Source organism: Heteronotia binoei, chromosome 14 (genome assembly GCF_032191835.1).
Source record: "Heteronotia binoei isolate CCM8104 ecotype False Entrance Well chromosome 14, APGP_CSIRO_Hbin_v1, whole genome shotgun sequence".
Taxonomy (NCBI): Eukaryota; Metazoa; Chordata; class Lepidosauria; order Squamata; family Gekkonidae; genus Heteronotia; species Heteronotia binoei.
This window is the reverse complement of record NC_083236.1, coordinates 58406698-58426861: the sequence shown is the minus strand read 5'-3', so window position 1 is coordinate 58426861 and position 20164 is coordinate 58406698. Positions and strand designations below refer to the sequence as shown.

The 20164-nt window shown below is 46.7% G+C and overlaps 1 protein-coding gene across 1 annotated transcript in view; it reads right to left on the bottom strand.

The window, feature by feature from the left end:
* CHD9 (chromodomain helicase DNA binding protein 9) overlaps positions 1–10808 on the bottom strand; it is a 90716-nt gene extending 79908 nt beyond the window's left edge. Inside the window, exon 1 of the mRNA XM_060254270.1 lies at positions 10727–10808. The gene's annotated coding sequence lies outside the window, so the exon portion shown is untranslated. The remainder of the gene's footprint in view (positions 1–10726) is intronic.
* Between the last annotated feature and the right edge of the window lie 9356 nt (positions 10809–20164).

The window sequence follows — 20164 nt, the reverse complement described above, 5'->3', positions numbered from 1 at the left end:
ATTTGGCATTCCCCTTGGGCCCTGGTTCTAGTCTACATTTTAACAGCTGTATGTAAAGTCTATATAAATATTGTTTTTAAAGTTGATGTCTTTAACTGTTTACTGCCTTGACAACCCTAACTGGGTAGAAAGGCAGGATAAAAATACCTTAAATATTTAAAAAAGTGTTTTTCCTATCATCCCCAGAATTAAGCAGCAAAAGTTGCATTATAACTTGAAGAACCAACTTTTTCCATTCCTTCTCTCAAGCTGCACCTGAAAATGTTCAGGAGAGCTTTCACTTTTAGTAATAGTCAAAACTTCCAAATGCAAGGACTCAATCGATGCCTACTTTAGGTCACATTTTAAGAAAAGCAACAGGGTTCTTAGCAAATATTTAGCAGTGATTTGATGCTATTTGAAACTGCCCAGTACTAAGCCACTGGTTCAACTAGCCAGTACTTTACCTGACCAAGTGGGCAGTCGTGTTGGTCTGAAGCAGCTGAACAAAGCAGGAGTCAAGTTGCACCTTTAAGACCAACCAATTTTTATTTAGAACGTAAGCTTTTGTGTACTCTTAAGCACACTTCATCAGATGAGGAATCCAGCACGGTGAGCATGAGGAATCCAGCACGGTGAGCATAGCTGAGCAGAGCCATACATAGCTGGTAGGCAGTGGCCCAGAATGCAACATGGTACAGATTTAAGAACCAATGACAGTGAAGTAGAATGATCTGGTAGGCAGTGGTTTAGAATGTAAAATGGTTCAATGACAGAATAGTAAAATTAACAAATTGAGCAAACCTTTGATCTGAGTAGCATGAGCATCAAAGGTTTGCTCAATCAAAGGTTTACTCAGATCAAAGGTTTGCTCAATTTGTTAATTTTACTATTCTGTCATTGTACCATTTTACATTCTAAACCACTGCCAACCAGATCATTCTACTTCACTGTCATTGGTTCTTAAATCTGTACCATGTTGCATTCTGGGCCACTCCCTACCAGCTATGTATGGCTCTGCTCAGCCATGTATGGCTTTGCTCACTGTGCTGGATTGATGAAGTGTGCTTAAGAGCACACGAAAGCTTACGTTCTAAATAAAAATTGGTTGGTCTTAAAGGTGCCACTTGACTCCAGCTTTGTTTATCTGACCACATTCCGACACATCCCTTCTAGGTGGCCATGTATTCTAGCCCTACCTACCAACTGCCAGGAATTAAACCTGGGATTTCTGCTTGCAAAGTATGGGGTCTACTGTCAAGTTATGATGACTAGCTTGCAAATTCACAAATAAAACATGTTTGTTTCCTTTAAAAGTATTCTAGACATGTCAGAAAGAGCAAAGACCTTCACTTGTTTTCTAGAAGACAGATCAAGATGGGTAGTTACGGTACATCAGTCTATCTTTAGCAGTAGAAAAGAGCAAGAGACCAGTAACATCTTAAACACTTACAAAATGTGTGGAAGAGCACAGTCACTGAAGAAGTGAGCAGAGACTCACAAAAGCTCATACTCTGCTACAAATTTTGTTCTTATCTAAGACTGCTACTTGTTTTCCAGTTTGACTTTTCCCACATGACAAAGGAAACAACAACATGGAAACATTCATTTTAAATAGGAAGCAACTTTCTTACATTCAGTTTAACCTATTCCACGCCCTTCCTGTTTCCAGCAAAGAAACTTTTCTTCTAGTATTATGCAGATGTTTAGTGAAACTTCACCATGCTATACCCCTGCCATGATAACTGTATTTAAAAGTTATGCAAAGATTCCACAAAATGCATTCTAAACCAATCAGAAGAATTTCCTATTGTGTCCCTCTTGTTCTTGAATCATGTTAGCACTAATCTTACACTGTATTTCAGAAGGTGGTTATGAAGTTTCTGCTTCCACGGGAATAAAGGAGAAGAGATAACAGAGCATGCTGGACCTGCCTTCTCTTCCCCATCATTCTTCTATCCACTTGCCACTTGGGGATAGCAGTCTCTGGAATAGCTGCATTAACACACATCAGCATTAAAGATGCTGATGCTCTGGCACAAAAATCTAGAATCTACTTTCAGTACCAGCATACCAACAGAGGTTTTACAACACTTCACTGGGGTAGCAAATTTTTGAATCATTTCATATATGTATGAGCCAGCAGAGCAATTCATAGGATGTGACTATTACTTATATGTATCTCCAGCTTTCCAGAGAACTAATGCCCAAGCTTCAACATTTTTAATATGACCAGCAGGCCTTAAAGCTTTTACTATAATACTATGTACCAGGGCTGTAGTCAGCTGGAGGGGAGGGGGAATGGGGGTGGTGCCCCCTATTGAATCTGTCTACTTTAGGCATTCACTGAAAGGGAAGACTGGGTGGGGGTGCTACAGATCTGATGGCTACAGCCCTTATTGACTAGTATCAAGTATACACATTCCTTAGAAATTCTCAACATGTCATAATGCAAACAAGACACAAAAATCTGAACATTTTGTAAGAGCCAAAATTTCAACAGCCTACATTACCTGTTGTCACACTGACAGTGCCTGTTCTTTAGTTTTAATCAAACAACTTTTTCACTGTTTCATCTAATTCCTCTCCTCTCAGATCATCTACAGCTTTTGTCCTTGCAAATTGCACAATTATCATCATGCCCTTTATGATGGTCAAAAGAGAACCCTTCAACAATGGATAAGCTTACTAGATCCAACCCAATGATGTACTTCTGACCATCACTCTGCTACTTTTTACAGAGCTAAAAGCTCTGAAATACTAATGAATGCTGAAACAAACAGAGACAGACTGTGGCTCATTGAAAGAGCACATGCTTTGCATAAAAGGCTCATAGGTAGCAGGTGCTGAAAGACACCCCTCTCTGCCAGAGATGCTGGAGAGCAGCTGAAAACATAAATTGCTGCAGTCTTCTAGCCCCTAATGGCAACAGTGAATTCAGAGTCATTACAGTGCAAAAGCTAGTGAACAGGTGCTTGTTATTACTGACAACTTTGTTGGCCAAATGAGATAGAACTGAGACCAAGCAAGTCTATGTGCCATAACCACTGGGATCTCCAATGTGGCTCCCCCAGCACTTCCATTTCTCCACCCAAGTTACTGCTAATGATTGCTTCCACATCAGCCTCTATGTTCGATCTGAGAATACCAAATATGGAATATGCAATTTGCCAGAATCAACTGACAAAAGTTGCCAGGCATGTGATAGAGAAGGGGTAAGCCTTGGTGAATGGAGAAGTGAAAAGTGGGACTCTGATAGAAGGAATGTTTAGGCTAGTATGACTGGGTAGGCAGGTCTTCTCTTGGAATGCCAAAGATTTTGGAAGTCAAGCAGTAGCATATAGGAAGAAGGTTCAAATGTAGAAGTCAGGAGTGCTCAGATGAGAAAAAAGGCAGGTGGAAAATGGGGGCCAGAAGACACAGATGAAAGGATTTTAGCTAAATGTGAAAGAAAGGCACATAGGGATTGGATGGTGAAGATTATTTTCAGAAGTAACCCATTAATCTTCCTATTGCTTCATTTCACCAAACCATGGCATTTGACGAAGGAAAGTTACGGGTGTGAATATTAAGATTTTGCTGAGTAGGCAGTCTGACCATCCCATTACAATTTTATACCCATTCTACACAGATTTTAGGACAGACACCTTTAATAAACATTAAAATTCTTGTAATATACTGAAAATGTATTGATATATTCAAATTATTCTTGGCTAAATATGGAGTGCAGTCATTTTTTCACACTGCATTAAAAAAATTATAATGCATTTTATAATCCAGTTCTGCTGTTTCAGAACACCAGTATACAATATTTGCCGCATGAAACTAAATGGCATGCTAATATTCTAAAAGCCATTTCAGCGCAAAGGCTAGTGAACAGGTGCTTGTATCACAGTGAAACCTTCTTTGGCAAAAAGACAAAACAACTCTGTGCCACATTCACTACCATATTCTGGATGACCTAGGCTAGCTCAATCTTGTCAGATCTCAAATGCTAAAACAGCATTGGCCAGGATCAATATACAGATGGGAAGCTACCAAGGAAATCCAGGGTCGCAACACAGAGGCAGGCAATGACAAAACATCACTGAATATCTTTTGGTTTGGAAACCTTACTGGGTTGCCATAAGTCAGCTGTAACTTGACAGCACTCTCCACAACCAATACTCTAAGAAAGAATATTTTAAAAGTTGTCAATAGTGTGAAGTATTTTTTATCTATAGAGTTAACCAATGCTCTCCAAGTACATTTAAACTGATCCCCAGTAATATATACTTGCACTGCTTCAAAAAAGACAGTTAAGGAAAACCTGAGAAATGGTCAGGGAAGTCTCTTAGAAAACAAACAAACTGAACACTCTAAACCAGGGGTGTCAAACATGTGGCCCAGGGGCTGAATCAAGCCCCTAGAGGGCTCCTATCAGGCCCCCAAGCAACTGGCTGTCATCTGCTTCCTTCTCCCTCTCTCTTGCTTCCTTCTGCATCATAGCTTGCTTTGCCAGCCGGGCTGGCTCAATAGCACAGGAGCTACAGAGCAAAGCCTCCATTTTCTCCATTGGCTGAGGCTCCTCCCTTGGGGAGGAAGGGGGGAAGGGAGAGCTCGCTTTGCCAGGCTCAGCACAGCTACTGAGGCAAGCCTCTCTTCCTTATATTGGTGGAGGCTCCTCCCCCTCCTGGTTTCCTGGGGAAGGAAGGAAAGAGCCACAGCTTCCTTTGCCCAGTTCCCTGGGCCCCATGGGAGAAATACAAAGAAAGCACCTTTAAGAATGAGTGCTAACATTTTAAGGATGCTTTAAGGTTTTTTAAAAAAATCTTTGTGTCCTTTATAAAGTTTATATCTGCTAACTAATACACACATGGCTTGGCCTGTCAAGGTCTCATTTATGTCAGATTTGGCCCTCATAACAAATGAGTTTGGCAGGCACCCCTGCTCTAAACATAAAGTCCTATACACTAACATCTTAAATCCAGTCCTTGTTAATCATTCTGCAGGTTAACAAGCTTAAAGTTACTTAGAATCCTCATGATTTAAGGCTGCAATCCAATGCATTTTACAAGAGTAAGCCCTGTTGGGACACAGACTTACTTCCACAAATACATACGAATCCTGTCACTTCAGGGAAGAGGAATCTTTTTAGAAGAGGAAGCAAAGTGATCCTATTCCCAACAGAGTGAGATGGTATCTTAGTCAGATCCAAGGTCTAAACACAACAGATGTGTATTTTTTTTTTTAGGCTTTCAGAAATATGAAGTGTTGCCTATGAAACATTCATGTTTCAAACATGGAAAGAAAAATGCTTTGAAGTTCATTTACTGCAGCACGCACTATGACTTTGCAAAACAACCCCTAGTTTGAAAGGAAGACTCAGGCCCAGTCTATACATGTTGCACAGTAAAATGATGGAGTGGGCTATACCATTTCCAACTGCGGGGAAGGAGTCACATGTTTAATGACCCCTTACGTAAAAACTCCTGCAAATTAACACTTAGTGCATAAGGGAGAAAGTTGAACCACAGATTATTGCATGCAGAACTGGTTGTCCTCTAACAGGAAATTATTAATCTAGAGGAATTTTGAAAAAATGGAATCCCTCGCCTGCAGTGATACATTCTACTCTACTACCTCCCTCTGCCACATGAGTAGATCAAGAATTACAGTTGAGAATTGTGGTATATGCATAAATTAAATGCCAAGACTTTGATCTGCAGAATATAAAAGTGAATCAACAGTAAAATGCTAGTAAATAATCTTTTACATAGATCATATTATTAATTACTTTCGTATTCCACTCTTTTGCCAAGATGGCTTAAAGCACTATTTTGGCCTCAGGCTAACCCTTTGCAGTAGAACACCCAATGGTTATGGCCATCTATAAAGTGTCAAAGGCTGCTATCCAAAGGACGCTTTCCTGGGAGTAAGAGCCATTGAATACAAAAAAATTTACTTCTGAATAGACTTGCTTAAAATGGCTCCCATAGTCATGGATTAAAACACTGATTTCCCAGGTCCACTGATTCCCGACAACAAAGCCAAATATTATGGGGATGCTGTATACACATACAGACTTGATAGTTCGATTCTGACATTTTGTTACCAATTAATTTTGTAAGATGGTATACATTTCACCTGCGTAGGACTCGGCAATCCGCCCTGCTCTAAGAATGACCAACTTTCAGACTGTCCCAAAGCTAGCCAGCTACTTCTATTTGCCAACACCAAGCCTGAACCAAATCTGCAGTACCTAATCCTTCCAATTAACCGTTCTTGGTATATAACTTTCTGTTTGCAAGAGACTGTACCACCAACTTTTATCTTCCGTCTACAGAAAAATATCCTATTTCATTAGTCTTCTTGCCAAACAAGAAGCCCTCTCCAATGTTCCTGTATCAACAGTAAATATGAATCCCTCCTCGGTTTTAATCCTTTTCTTACTATCGCATAAACTATCCATTACAACAGCAGCATTGCAATCGTCCAGAGCAGGACACATTCTCGTTCTGCAGATATTTTACATCCATCTGTAACTACTCTCTGCCACATAAATCCTTGCTTTTACATCTGTTCATTGTACTTCATTCTGCACCAATAATCTCTGGTCCACTTCTGAGCTCAAGCAACACTTTATTCTTTTTGGTAACTCTTCATTTTCCATATGTAAAAATAACAAAGTTGCGGAGATTATAAAGATCATGAGAATGTAAAGTAACAGTAAAAAAAAATTCAGAACACTAAAGCTATTGCAAACTTTTCATCTTCGATGCATTTTCTGCCACTGCCTGCTAGTACTAAAGAACTCCAGCACCACCATTTCCAAGAATTTAAACAAGCAATGAGTCTACTGACCTCACATACCTGCTACCTAGTATGCAATTACTTCTAAGTTTCCAGAGGCAAGTACAAAGCTGCCTGCTACCCTTCCCCACCTCACTGAGTTATACCAACCAACTTGCCACCTGGCAACTCAGGACAAAGGTTCAACATTTAATTTCTATTTTCTGCATATAGGATTTTTCATTTCACACACCAGTCCACTATAACAGCAATTCCCAAAAGGCTTCATATGGATACTCAGATGATTTTTTTTTGTGTGAATAAGGGGTTACCAGATTGCCACTAACTAGACAGAACCAATACAGTACAAAGTGCTAAGGGGAACTTGAGCGTTCATGTACGACAGTCTGTGTGAGAGAAAACATGCACGCGTATTACTTTGAGGACTGAAGATGTGACCAAGAAGTGGTTACCCTGAACACGAGGTCTGCCAATTAATGCATCTCTCCCAATACTAGAAAAGCAGCTCACTTTGTCTCCAAAACCTGGCAAAACAAAAAAGAGGTTGGTGAGGGAGCTGCCTCATACCACCAGCTATATAGAACAGCTCCTGTGCCAGGCTCACCCCAAGACACTTCCTACAGACACATCCATACCACAAAAAAGCACACCAAATGTCACCAGGGTATGTCTGGCAGGCACATGATGAAACGGCGGGATACAAATAAAATTATCTATCTATCTATCTATCTAGTCAATGTCTGGGTGGGATGCCTCCTGGAAGCCTACATACGCTACCTTGGATTCCCTGATGGAGGAAAGGAAGGAGAAAAATATAACATAATCTAACCACCTGCACTAGCCAAAAGTGCCTGCTGGTCAGAGATGCCAACATGAGCCCCTAGACAAAAATTATTATTGTCTCCCTGGACCAAATCCAAAAGTCATATGGAAATAAATGACTTGCCAGGCTCTGTGGTCCTTCCTGGTAAGAACCCCTGGAATTCTGTCCCACTAGACCGCCGCCTCTCAGCAGGCCTGGTGCCACTTCCTGCACATATAATTCTGCAATAAATTAGTTAAGCCTTAAGGTGTCATGACCCCCTGTAAGATGCTAGCAGATATCACTTCTACATATATTGAGTCAGGCCACTGGCTTATTAGGGTCAGTACCATCCACTCTGACTTTCGTCAACCTTCCAGGATTTCAGAAATCTTTTACATTACTTACTACTTGTTCCTTTCTGCTGGGCATGCTGGGGACAGAACCTGGAGCCTTCTAACATCAAGTGCTCTAACAGTGAGCCCTAGCTCCTCCTCCTCTTTGAACCACATGAATCTGCCTTCTACTAAGTCTACCCATTGGTCTATCAAAGTCACGGCCATGGCACTCCAGGTTCTCACTTATAGGGGGCAGGAGGAGCCTCTACCATGAGCTTCAGCCTCTTCCCTCTCAACAATATGAAACTGTGTTTATATCAAGGTCAGCCCTATCTACTTTGACTGGCAGCAACCCTCCATGGCTTTAGATGGAAATCTTTCATATTATCTATTACCTGGTTTTTTAAATAAGAGTTATATATTCCAGAGATTGAACCTGGGACCTTCTGCAAGCAAAACAGTTACTCTACCACCAAGCCCCCCCTCAAACCCACTGCACTATCACCCCTTCCCCACCCCTTCCCCACACATCAGTTCACCCCAAAATTTCCTTCACCTCCCACTTTTGACACCTCAAGCAAAGAGTGATTGCGTGGGGGGGGGGTGTGTGGAAAACACCCTACATTTAAAAGAGGGGGGGGGGGAAGCATTTGGGCAAGATCAGTCCACATTTCCCTACACAGCTGCCCATTGCATGCATGTATGCATGGACACACACACACACACCCCACTCATGCTGGCCAGTCAGAAGCGCCTGGAAGCCCACCCCCTAAATAAATAACCCCTCCCCCTTCACAAGCCCAAAGAGGAGACCCAGAAAGGATTCATATGGATATGCTGGGGACAGAACTTGGGGCCTTCTAGCAACAAACGCTCTAACAGTGAGCCCTGGTCCCTCCTCCCCTTTGAACCACATGAAACTCCCTTCTACTTAGCCTACCCATTAGTCTATCAAGGTCACAGTCTATCAAGGTCACAGCCATGGCACTCCAGGGTCTCAGTTATAGGTGGCATGAGGAGCCTCTAACACGAGCTTCAGCCTCTTCCCTCTCAACACCACAAAACTGTGTTATACTAAGCCAGACCACTGCTCCATCAAGGTCAGCCCTGTCTACTTTGACTGGTGGAGATCTTTCATATTATCAGGGGTCGTTTTATAGAAAAATAGGTGGTGGAGCTCCTCCAGGGATTCTTATGCAGCTGCACCTACTGTTCAATGGACAAGGTGGGGAAGAGGAGGGGAACTGTCAGAAAGGTTCAGGAGCTGTGCTCCTGTGAGTTCCTGCTGAATTTAAGGCCTGCATATTATCCATTACCTGATTTATTTATTTATTTAAAAAAAGAGCTATACACACCAGAGATTGAACCTGGGACCTTCTGCATACAAAGCAGTCACTCTACCACCAAGTCCCTCCAACCCATTGCACTATCACCCCTGTCCCCCCGCCCATCAATTCATTAAGGGATTTCCTTCACCTCCCACTTTTGACACCTCAAGCAAAAAGTGATGGCGTGTGCAGGGGGTGGGGCAAGGGAATACCCCTCTTAACCTGTTCAAAAAAGGTGGGCTAAGAAGTTACTCTACCACCAAGCCTGCCCCCAAACCCATTCCACTATCTATCCCATAGCCCCTGTCCCCCCCACATAAATTCATCACGGGATTTCCTTCACCTTCTACTCAAGCAAAAAAGTTATGGTGTGTGCGTGGGGGGGGGGGCTGGAAATACCCCTCTTAACCTGTTCAAACAAGAAGGTGGGGAAAGCAGTCACTCTACCACCAAGCCCCCTCCCAACCCATTCCACTATCTATCCCATAGCCCCCCAAACCCATTGCACTATCACCCCTGTCTCCACCCCCCCCCATCAATTCATCATGGGATTTCCTTCACCTTCCACTTTGACACCTCAAGCAAAGAGTGATGCCATGTGCAGGGGGGGGGAGGGGGCATGTGGAAATACCCCTCTTAACTTGTTCAAAAAAGAGGGTGGGGAAAGCAGTCCCTCTACCACCAAGCCCCCCAAAGCAGTCACTCTACCACCAAGCCACCCCCAACCCTTTGCACTATCACCCCTATCCGCCCCCCCCCACATCAATTCATCACAGGATTTCCTTCACCTTCCACTTTTGACACCTCAAGCAAAAAAGTGGTGTGTGCGCGGGGGGAGGGGGGGTGGATGGGTGGGGGGCTGGAAATACCCCTCTTAACCTGTTCAAACAAGGTGGGGGAAAGCAGTCGCTCTACCACCAAGCCCCCCCAAACCCATTCCACTATCTATCCCACAGCCCCCCCCCTAACCCTTTGCACTATCACCCCTGTCCCACCCCCTCCCCCCATCAATTCATCATGGGATTTCCTTCACCTTCCACTTTTGACACTTCAAGCAAAGAGTGATGGGGGTGTGGGGAGTGCGTGGAAACACCCTACGTTTAAAAGAGGTTGGGGGGGGGGAGAGAAGCATTTGGGCGCAAGACCAGCCTACATTTCCCTGTACAGCCGCCTATCGCACGCACGCACGCATGGGCACACACACAAGCCCCATCCCGGCCTGTCAGAAGCGCCTGGAAGCCGTCCCCTTTAAAATAAATAACCCCCTCCCCTCCCCCGGTCCTTAACACGAAGAGGAGCCCCATAAAGGGCAGGGAGGACGCTGTCGAGGAAGGCGAGAGAGGTGTGGCCGAGCAGGCCCAGCGACGCCCTCCTTTCCCTCCTCCTCGTGCGAAGGGAGCCGACCCCCCCCCCCCCTTCTCCTTCCCCAAGATGGGCGGGTGGGCCAGGCCGGGCCGGCAGCAGCAGCTCCTCACTCACGTACTCACCAGACCAGGAGCGACGCAGCCTCGCCGGAGCACGCGTAGGGGCCGGCGGCGAGGGAGGGAGGGCGTGTGTGGCTGAGGAGGAGGAGGCGGCGGCGTCTGAGGCGACGCCGGGCTTGACAGCTCGACCCGCGGCAGGCGGAGGAGGAGGGCGGCGGCCACTCCCCCCCGCTCTCTCTCTCGGCTCCCCGGAGGGGATTTCCTTCTTCTCCTTCTCCCGCCTTCTTCGCTTCCCTCCCCGGCCTCTTCTCCTCGCAGACACCGCCCAGGTTTCTTTTCCCGCCCACTTGTCCTTCCTTTCGCTTCCCTCCGCGCCTTTCCTAGCCTGAGGGGGAGGAAGTGAGGAGGAAGCGCTTCACCCCACCGGGGAGGGGAGGGGACGGCGGCTGGCCAAGGCCCTGCCTGAGGCGGCGGCGGCTGAGGAGGAGGTGGAGGCGGCGGCTGAGGGGAAGCGGGGGAGGGGAGCAGGGGGCGGGGCGCGAGGAGAAGGGGCGTGGCGTGAGAAGGGGCGGGGCGCGAGGAGATCCCCGCCCACCCGCCTCTATTTCCTCCCCACCCCTTTTTTTCCGGACCTTTCCTCTCTTGGTTCTTATCACGGGGGGAATAGGATTGCCAGTGCCCAGGTGGGGGTACACACTAGGCTACACAGAGGAATGTGTACTCTTTTCGTTGTTGTATGAATTATATTTTGTAATAGCATTTTCATTTGTTTCATTTGGTTGCCAATCTCCAGGTGGGGGCAGGGGATCTCCCTCCCCCCCCCCCCGGTTGGAGGCCCTCTCCCCCTTCAGGGTCATCAGAAAGCAGGAGGGAGGGGAGGGAAATGTCTCCTGGGCACTCTGTTGTTCCCTAAGGAGGCTTATTCTCATAGAAAATAATGAATTGATGCGCGGGTATCTGGGGCTGGACGGGGGGGGGGGCTGTTTTATGAGGTAGAGGCACCAAATTCTTAGCTTAGGATCCGGTGCCTCTCCCCAAAATAACCCCCACGTTTCAAAACGATTGGACCAGGCGGTCCAATTCTATGAGCCACCCAAGAAGGTGCCCCTATCCTTCATTAGTTCCAATGTCGGGAAGGCATTTAAAAGGTGTGCGGTCCCTTTAAGAGTGCTGGCCGGAACTCCCTTGGGAGTTCAATTACGCTTGTCACGCCCTTGCTCCTGGCTCCACCCCCAAAGTCTCCTGGCTCCACCCCCAGGAGTCCCCAGACGTTTCTTCAATTGGACTTGGCAAGCCTAAGGGGCAAGTTTTCCTTTTACCTTCACAGAAGCGCGCGCACACATAAACGGGCGCGAGCGACCGAGCACGCGCGGGCAACGGCCTCCCCGGCTGGCAACCTCGTGTCCTCCCATCCCCCCCCCCATCCCGAGTTTCCCCAACCAACCCGAGGGAGGGACACATTTGAGGTTGGCGGTTGGGAACTTAGCGCGTGCGTGGCTGAAAAGGAGGGTGGGGGTGGGTATCGGTAACGGTCGATTTGCATATTTGTCAGGCGCTCGTGGGTTGGCTGCGCAGGTGGCCAGGGCGGCCGGCGGGGACGGGGAAGGAAAAAGGAGGCTTGCGCGAGGGGAGCGGCGCGGCGGGTAGGGAGGCTGAGCGGCGGGTTCGAATCCCGGCTGCGCCATGAAGGAGGGGGAGGGCGGTGTGACGTACCTTATAAATTGTGTACGTGAAAAAAAAAAAAAACAGGAGACCGGCCATGAAACTCAGAACGGGTGGATGGGCTGCTGCCACTTGCTTTCTCTCGACCTAGCCTGCTTCACAGGATTGTTGTGAAGGTCGAAGGTCATGCACCTAGGGTTGCCTGATTTTTTTGTGGGGGGGGATGAGGGTTGCCAAATCCTAGTTTGGAAACTCCTGGAGATTTGGGGGGAAGGGGTGGAGCCTGTGGAAGACAGCTACCTCAGTGGGGTGCAACGCTGTACACAAGAGTCCACCCTTCCAAAGCATCCATTTTCCCCAGGGGAACTGATCCTTGTAGCCCAGAGGTGGCCAAGCTTACTTAACGTAAGAGCCGCATATAATAAACATCAGATGTTTGAGAGCCACAAGATGTGAACGTCAGATGTTTGAGGGCAGGCAGGAAAGAAGAGAGAGGTGGAAAGAAAGCAACTTTAACGTTGAATGCATTCTCCAAGCTGTTGGCTGGCATGGCTTGGAGAAGTGATTTAAAGAGAGAAATGCCTTCTCCAAGCCAGCCAATGGGGTGGTGGGGGCTTCAAGAGCCGCACAATATATGTGAAAGAGCCACATATGGCTCCCAAGCCAGAGTTTGGCCACTCCTGCTGTAGCCTAAAGATCAGCTGTAGTTCTGGGGAATCCCCTCTCTGGAGGCCAGCATCCCCAATTCACCACCCTGTAAGCCCCTTTAAGGAAGGTGGGGATTTAAAAAAAAAGATTGCCATGGGTTCAAATCCCTCCCTAGCCATGGGATTCTCTTGTTATCTCCTGCCTGCTGCACTTTCAGCCTACCCTACAGTCCTGTTGTATGGAGAAAATTGAGGCGATAAACCACGAGCTCCTTGAAGGAAGGGTGGAGTTAAAAAAAACCCAGGTAGTATAAAAAGATAGGTGGGTAGATGCTGGCGGGGTAGACTACCTTTGAATAGGGAGGCTCCATCCATAATTTATAAAAGAAGACATTAGACTGAAGGTCCACCGTTCCCACAAAGGCCGATTCGGATGCCTGAAGCTAGACTGACTTCACACATGGCAGCCCTGTTTCTGATTCAACATATCTAATAGTATTGGAATCGCAGTTCCGGCTCAGACTAATGGTTCAGCCAGCCCAGATGTCTTGGGGTAGAATGCATTCGAACACTGAAGTTCTGTTCTTAATGTATCATGGTTCATAACAGCAGTAGTAGTAGAAGAAGAAGACTTATATGGATTTATATTCCGCCCTCCGCTCAAGAGTCTCAGAGCGGCTCACAATCTCCTTTATCTCCCTCCTCCACAACGGACACCCTGTGAGGTGGGTGGGGCTGAGAGGACTCTCATAGCAGCTGCCCTTTCAAGGACAACCTCTGCGATAGCTATGGCTGACCCAAGGCCATTCCAGCAGCTGCAAGTGGAGGAGTGGGGAATCAAACCCGATTCTCCCAGATAAGAGTCCACACATTTAACCACTACACCAAACTGCCTCTCTTGCTTACATCTTTGTTCCCTCGGTGGCCATCAAGACACAAATCCCAATTGAATCAAGAACACCCCCTGCTGTTTTTGTTCCTTAATGATTGATGTTTTAAAAAATGAAATGTTATTTATTTGTATTTAATTTACTTATATGTTGATGTGTGCAGCTCGCTTTGCACTCCAGTGAGGAACCAGAGCAGCTCTTGATATCGCTTGCCTTTTCATCCATCACGGACGATGCTTTGAGGTAGCTTAGACCCTATGACTGGCTTAAGAAGACCACCCAGCAAGCTTCTGTGGCACAGCAGAGATTCAAACCTGAGTCTCAGAACTGCACCCGCTATCCCTCCCTACACCAGCAGAACATTCAGATACACTGCTTCTGAAAGTGGAAATTCCATTGAGCTGTCCAGGCTAATAGCTGTACCCCTCCTCCATCCATATGGCCTAGGACCTGCCTACCTTAGGGACTGTCTCTCCCCACATGTTCCCCAGAGAGTACTGAGATCGGGATCTCAAAATCTGCTTGTTATCCATGGGCCAAAGGAGGCCCGCCTGCAATCCACCAGGGACAGGGCCTTCTTCCATAACGGCTCCTTTCTGGTGGAACCAACTGCCAGAAGAGGTGAGGGCCCTGCGGGACCTTGGTCAGTTCTGCAGGGCCTGTAAGACAGGCCTCTTCCGGCTGGCTTATAATTAACTGGCATTGGAAGCTGAGCGTAGTTCTGATAGACCACCATTATAGGTTTTATATGTTTTATTATTCTACTGTTTTAACTGTGTAAGATGTTTTAAATTCAAATTATGTTAGATTTTTATGTGTTGTGAGCCGCCCTGAGCCACTTCGGTGGGAAGGGCGGGATATAAATAAACTTGACCTTGAACATGTCTAATTGATCTCCTTCAGCGGTGGCCAAACTTGCTTTAGTGTAAGAGCCACAAAGAATAAACATCAGATCTTTGAGAGCCGCAATATATGAACAAATACTACATACACATTTTTATTAAAACTCTTTATTGGACTCAGTGGCACAGACACCTTACGTGCTTGCTTTTTCCCCTTGGATCTTGCAATCTCTTTCCCCGCTCTAGGTGTCTGGGTGCCCTCTGTGGTGGAGAACAGCTTGCAAGCCTGCCTGTTTTCCCCCTCTTTCCCCGTGGTGGGAATAGTTGCCTACCTATGGGTCAGCGCTCAAAGGCTGACTGAGGTCCTGATGCTATGCACACTTACTCAAGAGTAAGCCTCAACCTCTGGGAGCCACACAATATCTGTGAAAGAGCCCTAAAGGTGGGAAGAAAAGAACTGGTAAGGAAGCTGCAAGAAAGCAGAAGGTTAAGTGGAATTCATTTATTTATTACTTCATTTATACCCTGCCTTTCTCCCCAACGGACCCAAAACGGTTTACGTTCTTTTCCACTCCTCCGTCTTTTCCTCACACCGACCCTGTGAGGTAGGCTGGACTGAAAGCATGTGACTGCCCCCCCCCCCCGGTCACCCGACAGGCTTCACGGCAGAGTGGGAATTTGAACCTGCATCTTTCCTAGCTCTTCGTCCAACGCTGTGTTAAGCCACAACGGCCGAATAATATCTCTTTTTAAAAAGAACACCGTGCCTGGGTTCTACAATAAGATCTTTCTTTAATGATTTGTCTTTATTCGGCAGTTTTATAAAGCCACGGGACGTGCTATTCGAGCGTTGGCTGGGAACTTCAAAAGGGGAGAGTTGTTGGCAAGGAGACACGGGCAGAAAATAATCCACGCACCCCCCCCCCCCCTACACACACACATTTCCTTTTTTGTGTCATGGACATGCTTATTTAGGAGAGATTCTGTCCATGTGGCTGAAGGCACATCCAGCTCTGCTTGGAAAGCTCCCGTGCTTCGTTTGGGTACAGCTTAAAGACAGGCTCTGCTTGACGGTGGGTGTCCCCTTGAAGGCACTTTGCAGTCTGGACCCCCCTCCGCCTTCCAGATACGCGCACACACCCCCAAGCAGCGTCCCTCCTTTTTTCTCACGCTGACATCGACCACACTTCCCGCTGCCTTATTAGCCAAGCTGGATGCTCTCCCTGGCGCAAGCATGCACTTCCTGCTGTGACACTTAAGTGGGAGGCAAGGAAGGAGATCCCCGTCTAGGTTTTTTCTCTCCCTTCCTCGCCTGGAGGGAAATATTTTGCTTCTGTCTGTACCTCGTTTGGGAGGGGGAACGTCTGCAAACATGGCAACCTGCAAATTAAATTCTCTTTTTAAAAACCAAACCCAAAGGTACGCCTTTTCGTTAATCTATATTCCCTCACACAGTTTGGCGTAATCTGAAAATCCAAAGTCTTTTCCTGCTCTGTAAAAAAGAGCAACTGCAGAGAGCCTCTGACCTATTCAAGTGCCCTCCATTTAAAGGTCGTTTTTAAAGGGAGAAGACTCGTGCACACGCCTAATCGCATGAAGGAAGCTTTTAAGAGAAGGGCAGCTAACCAGAATATCAGAGATAGACAGCGCAATGTTAAACGGTGTTACACCTTTCAAAGCCCAGGGCCATCCAAATTAGAAGTTACACCCTTCTATATGCATTGACGTCAATGGGTTTGAAAGGGAGTGTAACTCTGCAGGATTGTACTGTCATCTTCCCCTGAGGAAGCATGGGAATTGTAGTTTGGGGAGATTCCTCGCATGCTGAGATTCTTGCTCTTGCCTCTCACAGAAGAACAGGGGTGGCCAAACTGTGGCTTGGGAGCCACATGTGGCTCTTTCACGCATATTGTGTGGCTCTCGAAGCCCCCACTGCTCTGTCAGCCAGCTTGGAGAAGGCGTTTGTTTCTTAAAAGTACTTCTCCAAGCCAAACCAGTCAGAGGCTTGGAGAATGCATTTAACATTAAAGTTGCTTCCTTTCTACCCCTCCCTCCCCATCTATTTGCCTGCCTTCCTCCCTCCCTCATCTATTTGCCTGCCTTCCTGCCTGCCTTCCTCCCTTCCTTCCTCAGTGTCAGATATCTGACGATCATGTCTTGCGGCTCTCAGACATCTGATGTTTATTCTGTGGGGCTCTTATGTTAAGCAAGTTTGGCCACCCCTGCAGAACTCTTGAAGAGCAGGCATGATTTGCAAAATTTAAGTTTAAATCTCTCTTGGAGAGAGGCTCCCAAATCTCATAATCTGAAGTTCCTTTGAATTAAATGGGATTTTTTTCCTTAGCAGGTTTAAGATGACAGCGGTAATGTAGCTGTAAAATGTTTAAGGTTGCCAGCCTCCAGCTACTAGAAGCTGGTAACCCTGGAAGAAACATAGGAAGGATTAATCCTGAGAAAGTCCATTGACAAAATGAGCCTACATCCGGTTGCTCATAGGACTTTTTTTGTATCATGGGAATGTGAGAATTGGACCTTTGTTACAATATGATGTATAAAAAGAAGAAGATATTGGATTTATATCCCGCCCTCCACTCCAAAGAGTCCCAGAGCAGCTCACAATCTCCTTTACCTTCCTCCCCCACAACAGACACCCTATGAGGTGGGTGGGGCTGGAGAGGGCTCTCCCAGCAGCTGCCCTTCCAAGGACAGAGTCTCAGAGCGACTCACAATCTCCTTTACCTTCCTCCCCCACAACAGACACCCTGTGAGGTGGGTGGGGCTGGAGAGGGCTCTCCCAGCAGCTGCCTGTTCAAGGACAACTCCTGTGAAAGCTATGGCTGACCCAAGGCCATTCCAGCAGCTGCAAGTGGAGGAGTGGGGAATCAAACCCGGTTCTCCCAGATAAGAGTCTGCACACTGAACCACTACACCAAACTGGCAAGATAATATGAAGGTTTTGAAATGGTTTTATTAAACATTGTTAGCCAACATATCACAGTAGTTGTTTCTTTCGTTGCTTGTCTCATTAACTGCGATTCCCATTTTTTGTCTAATATAGCCTCCATGTAGGACCTGGAGATCTCCCAGGCTTATAACTGGTCTCCAGACAACAGAGATCAGTCCCCCTGGAGAAAATGGGTTCTTTGGAGGGTGGGTTCTATGACATCATACCCTGCTGTGGTCCCTCTCGTCCCCAAACCCTGATCTCCTCAGGTATTTCCCAACCCAGAGTTGGCATCCCTATAAATTTTATACACCTGGGGGGAAAAAAAACTAATTTCACTTAATTTGAAGTAAAATATTTACAGGTTTGCCACTTTTGGGAAAGTCAGGGAAATGGAAATTGGTCAGGGAAAGTCAGAGAAATTGGTCTGAAGTCAGGGAAATTGTGATTTAGAAGAAGAAGAAGAATTGCAGATGTATACCCCGCCCTTCTCTCTGAATCAGAGCCTCAGAGCGGCTCACAATCTCCTTTATCTCCTTCCCCCACAACAGACACCCTGTGAGGTAGGTGGGGATGAGAGAGCTCTCACAGCAGCTGCCCTTTCAAGGACAACCTCTGCCAGAGCTATGGCTGACCCAAGGCCATTCCAGCAGCTGCAAGTGGAGGAGCGGGGAATCAAACCCGGTTCTCCCAGATAAGAGTCCACACACTTAACCACTACACCAAACTGGCTCTTAAAATATATTCAAGCAGTGGATTTGTGATATGCTGGTGCAAGAGTATGATCTGTTCTTGTGGCAATTGAAACAGAGAAGTAGCAGAATACAAGTAAACCTTAATGATGCCCTTTCCCAGCTCCGCCTTTTTCTCAGCTCCACCCTCAGCAACCAGCTTAATGCGTTTGTTGAGCTCTGTCCCTGCATGATTTCCAACCTCTGCCTGTGGCATTTGCAAAACAAGGCTAGTTTAAACGTTCAGCAAAATATGCAAACTTTAAACATCTCTTTTCATCCCTACCTGCTAGCACTGCATTTAACTTACATATAAAGATAATAAGCATGTTTTGGGGTCATGCTGGTGTATGGAATGGACGTTTGGTCTCCCGCTAAACCCAGCACAGAGTTGCAAATGAGTTTTGCCGCTGTTGGACATCACAGGGGAGGGATGGTGGCTCAGTGGTAGAGCATCTGCTTGGGAAGCAGAAGGTCCCAGGTTCAATCCCTGGCATCTCCAAAAAAAAGGGTCCAGGCAAATTGGTGTGAAAAACCTCAGCTTGAGACCCTGGAGAGCCGCTGCCAGTCTGAGAAGACAATACTGACTTTGATGGACCAAGGGTCTGATTCAGTATAAGGCAGCTTCATATGTTCACAGACAACTAGCACTTTCTACGCTGCATCATGGAAAGTAAATTTTGTTCCCGCTGGAGTTTACGGAGGACCAGCTCTCTCACCCTCTTTCCTGACTTCTCCCATGCATAAAGGTTGCAAATCTCTTACTTTGACAAATATTTCTGCACTTGAGTCTTGCACAGTTGTAGCATGGAACATTTCATGAAGCCTTGCATTAATGCAACACAACCTGTTCATTTTTAAACTTGTGGTTATATTTGAATGGTGGTCAGGGAAATGAAAAATAAAATGTTAGTGGCAATCCTGATTTAGAGCCGGCCATTAATATTTATGGTAAGGTTACTAGCTCTGGGTTGGCAGATGCCTGGAGATTTGGGGGGGTGGAGCCTGGGGAGGGCAGAGTTTGCGGAGGGAAGGGGCCTCAGCTAGGGTTGCCAAGTCCAATTCAAGAAATATCTGGGGACTTTGGGGGTGGAGCCAGGAGACATTAGGGGTGGAGCCAAGATCAAGACTGTGACAAGTGTAATTGAACTACAAAGGGAGTTCTGGCCACCACATTTAAAGGGACCGCACACCTTTTCAATTCCTTCCTTCAATAGGAAATAATGAAGGATAGGGGCACCTTCTTTTGGAGCTCATAGAATTGGATCTCCTGGTCCAACCTTTTTGAAACCTGGTGGGTATTTTGGGGAGAGGCACTAGATGCTATACTGGAAATTTGGTGCCTCTACCCCAAAAACAGCTCCCCCAGAGCCCCAGATACCTGCAGATCAATTCTCCATGATTTTCTATGGGAATAAATCGCCATAGGGAATAATAGCGTTCCCAGCAGACATTTCCCTCCCCTCCCCCCGCTTTCTGACAACCCTGAAGCAGGAAGAAGGTCTCCAAACCGGGGAATCCCCTGCCCCCACGTGGGGATTGGCAACCCTAGCCTCAGCAGGGTACAGCCATAAAGTTATGCTTCCCAAACTCCCGCTGGGGGTGGAATTTCCCCTGGCCTCCAACCCACCGGCACAGAGTGGGCTACTGGGATTCCCCTGCCCCCAGAGTTCCATCATGCATGGTGTGCACAGCATGATGTCATCACCTGGAAGTGACATCATCATGCGGGGACACTAGCAATTTGGGGGAAACTCTGGTGCCATAGAGCCCCCCCCCATTCAC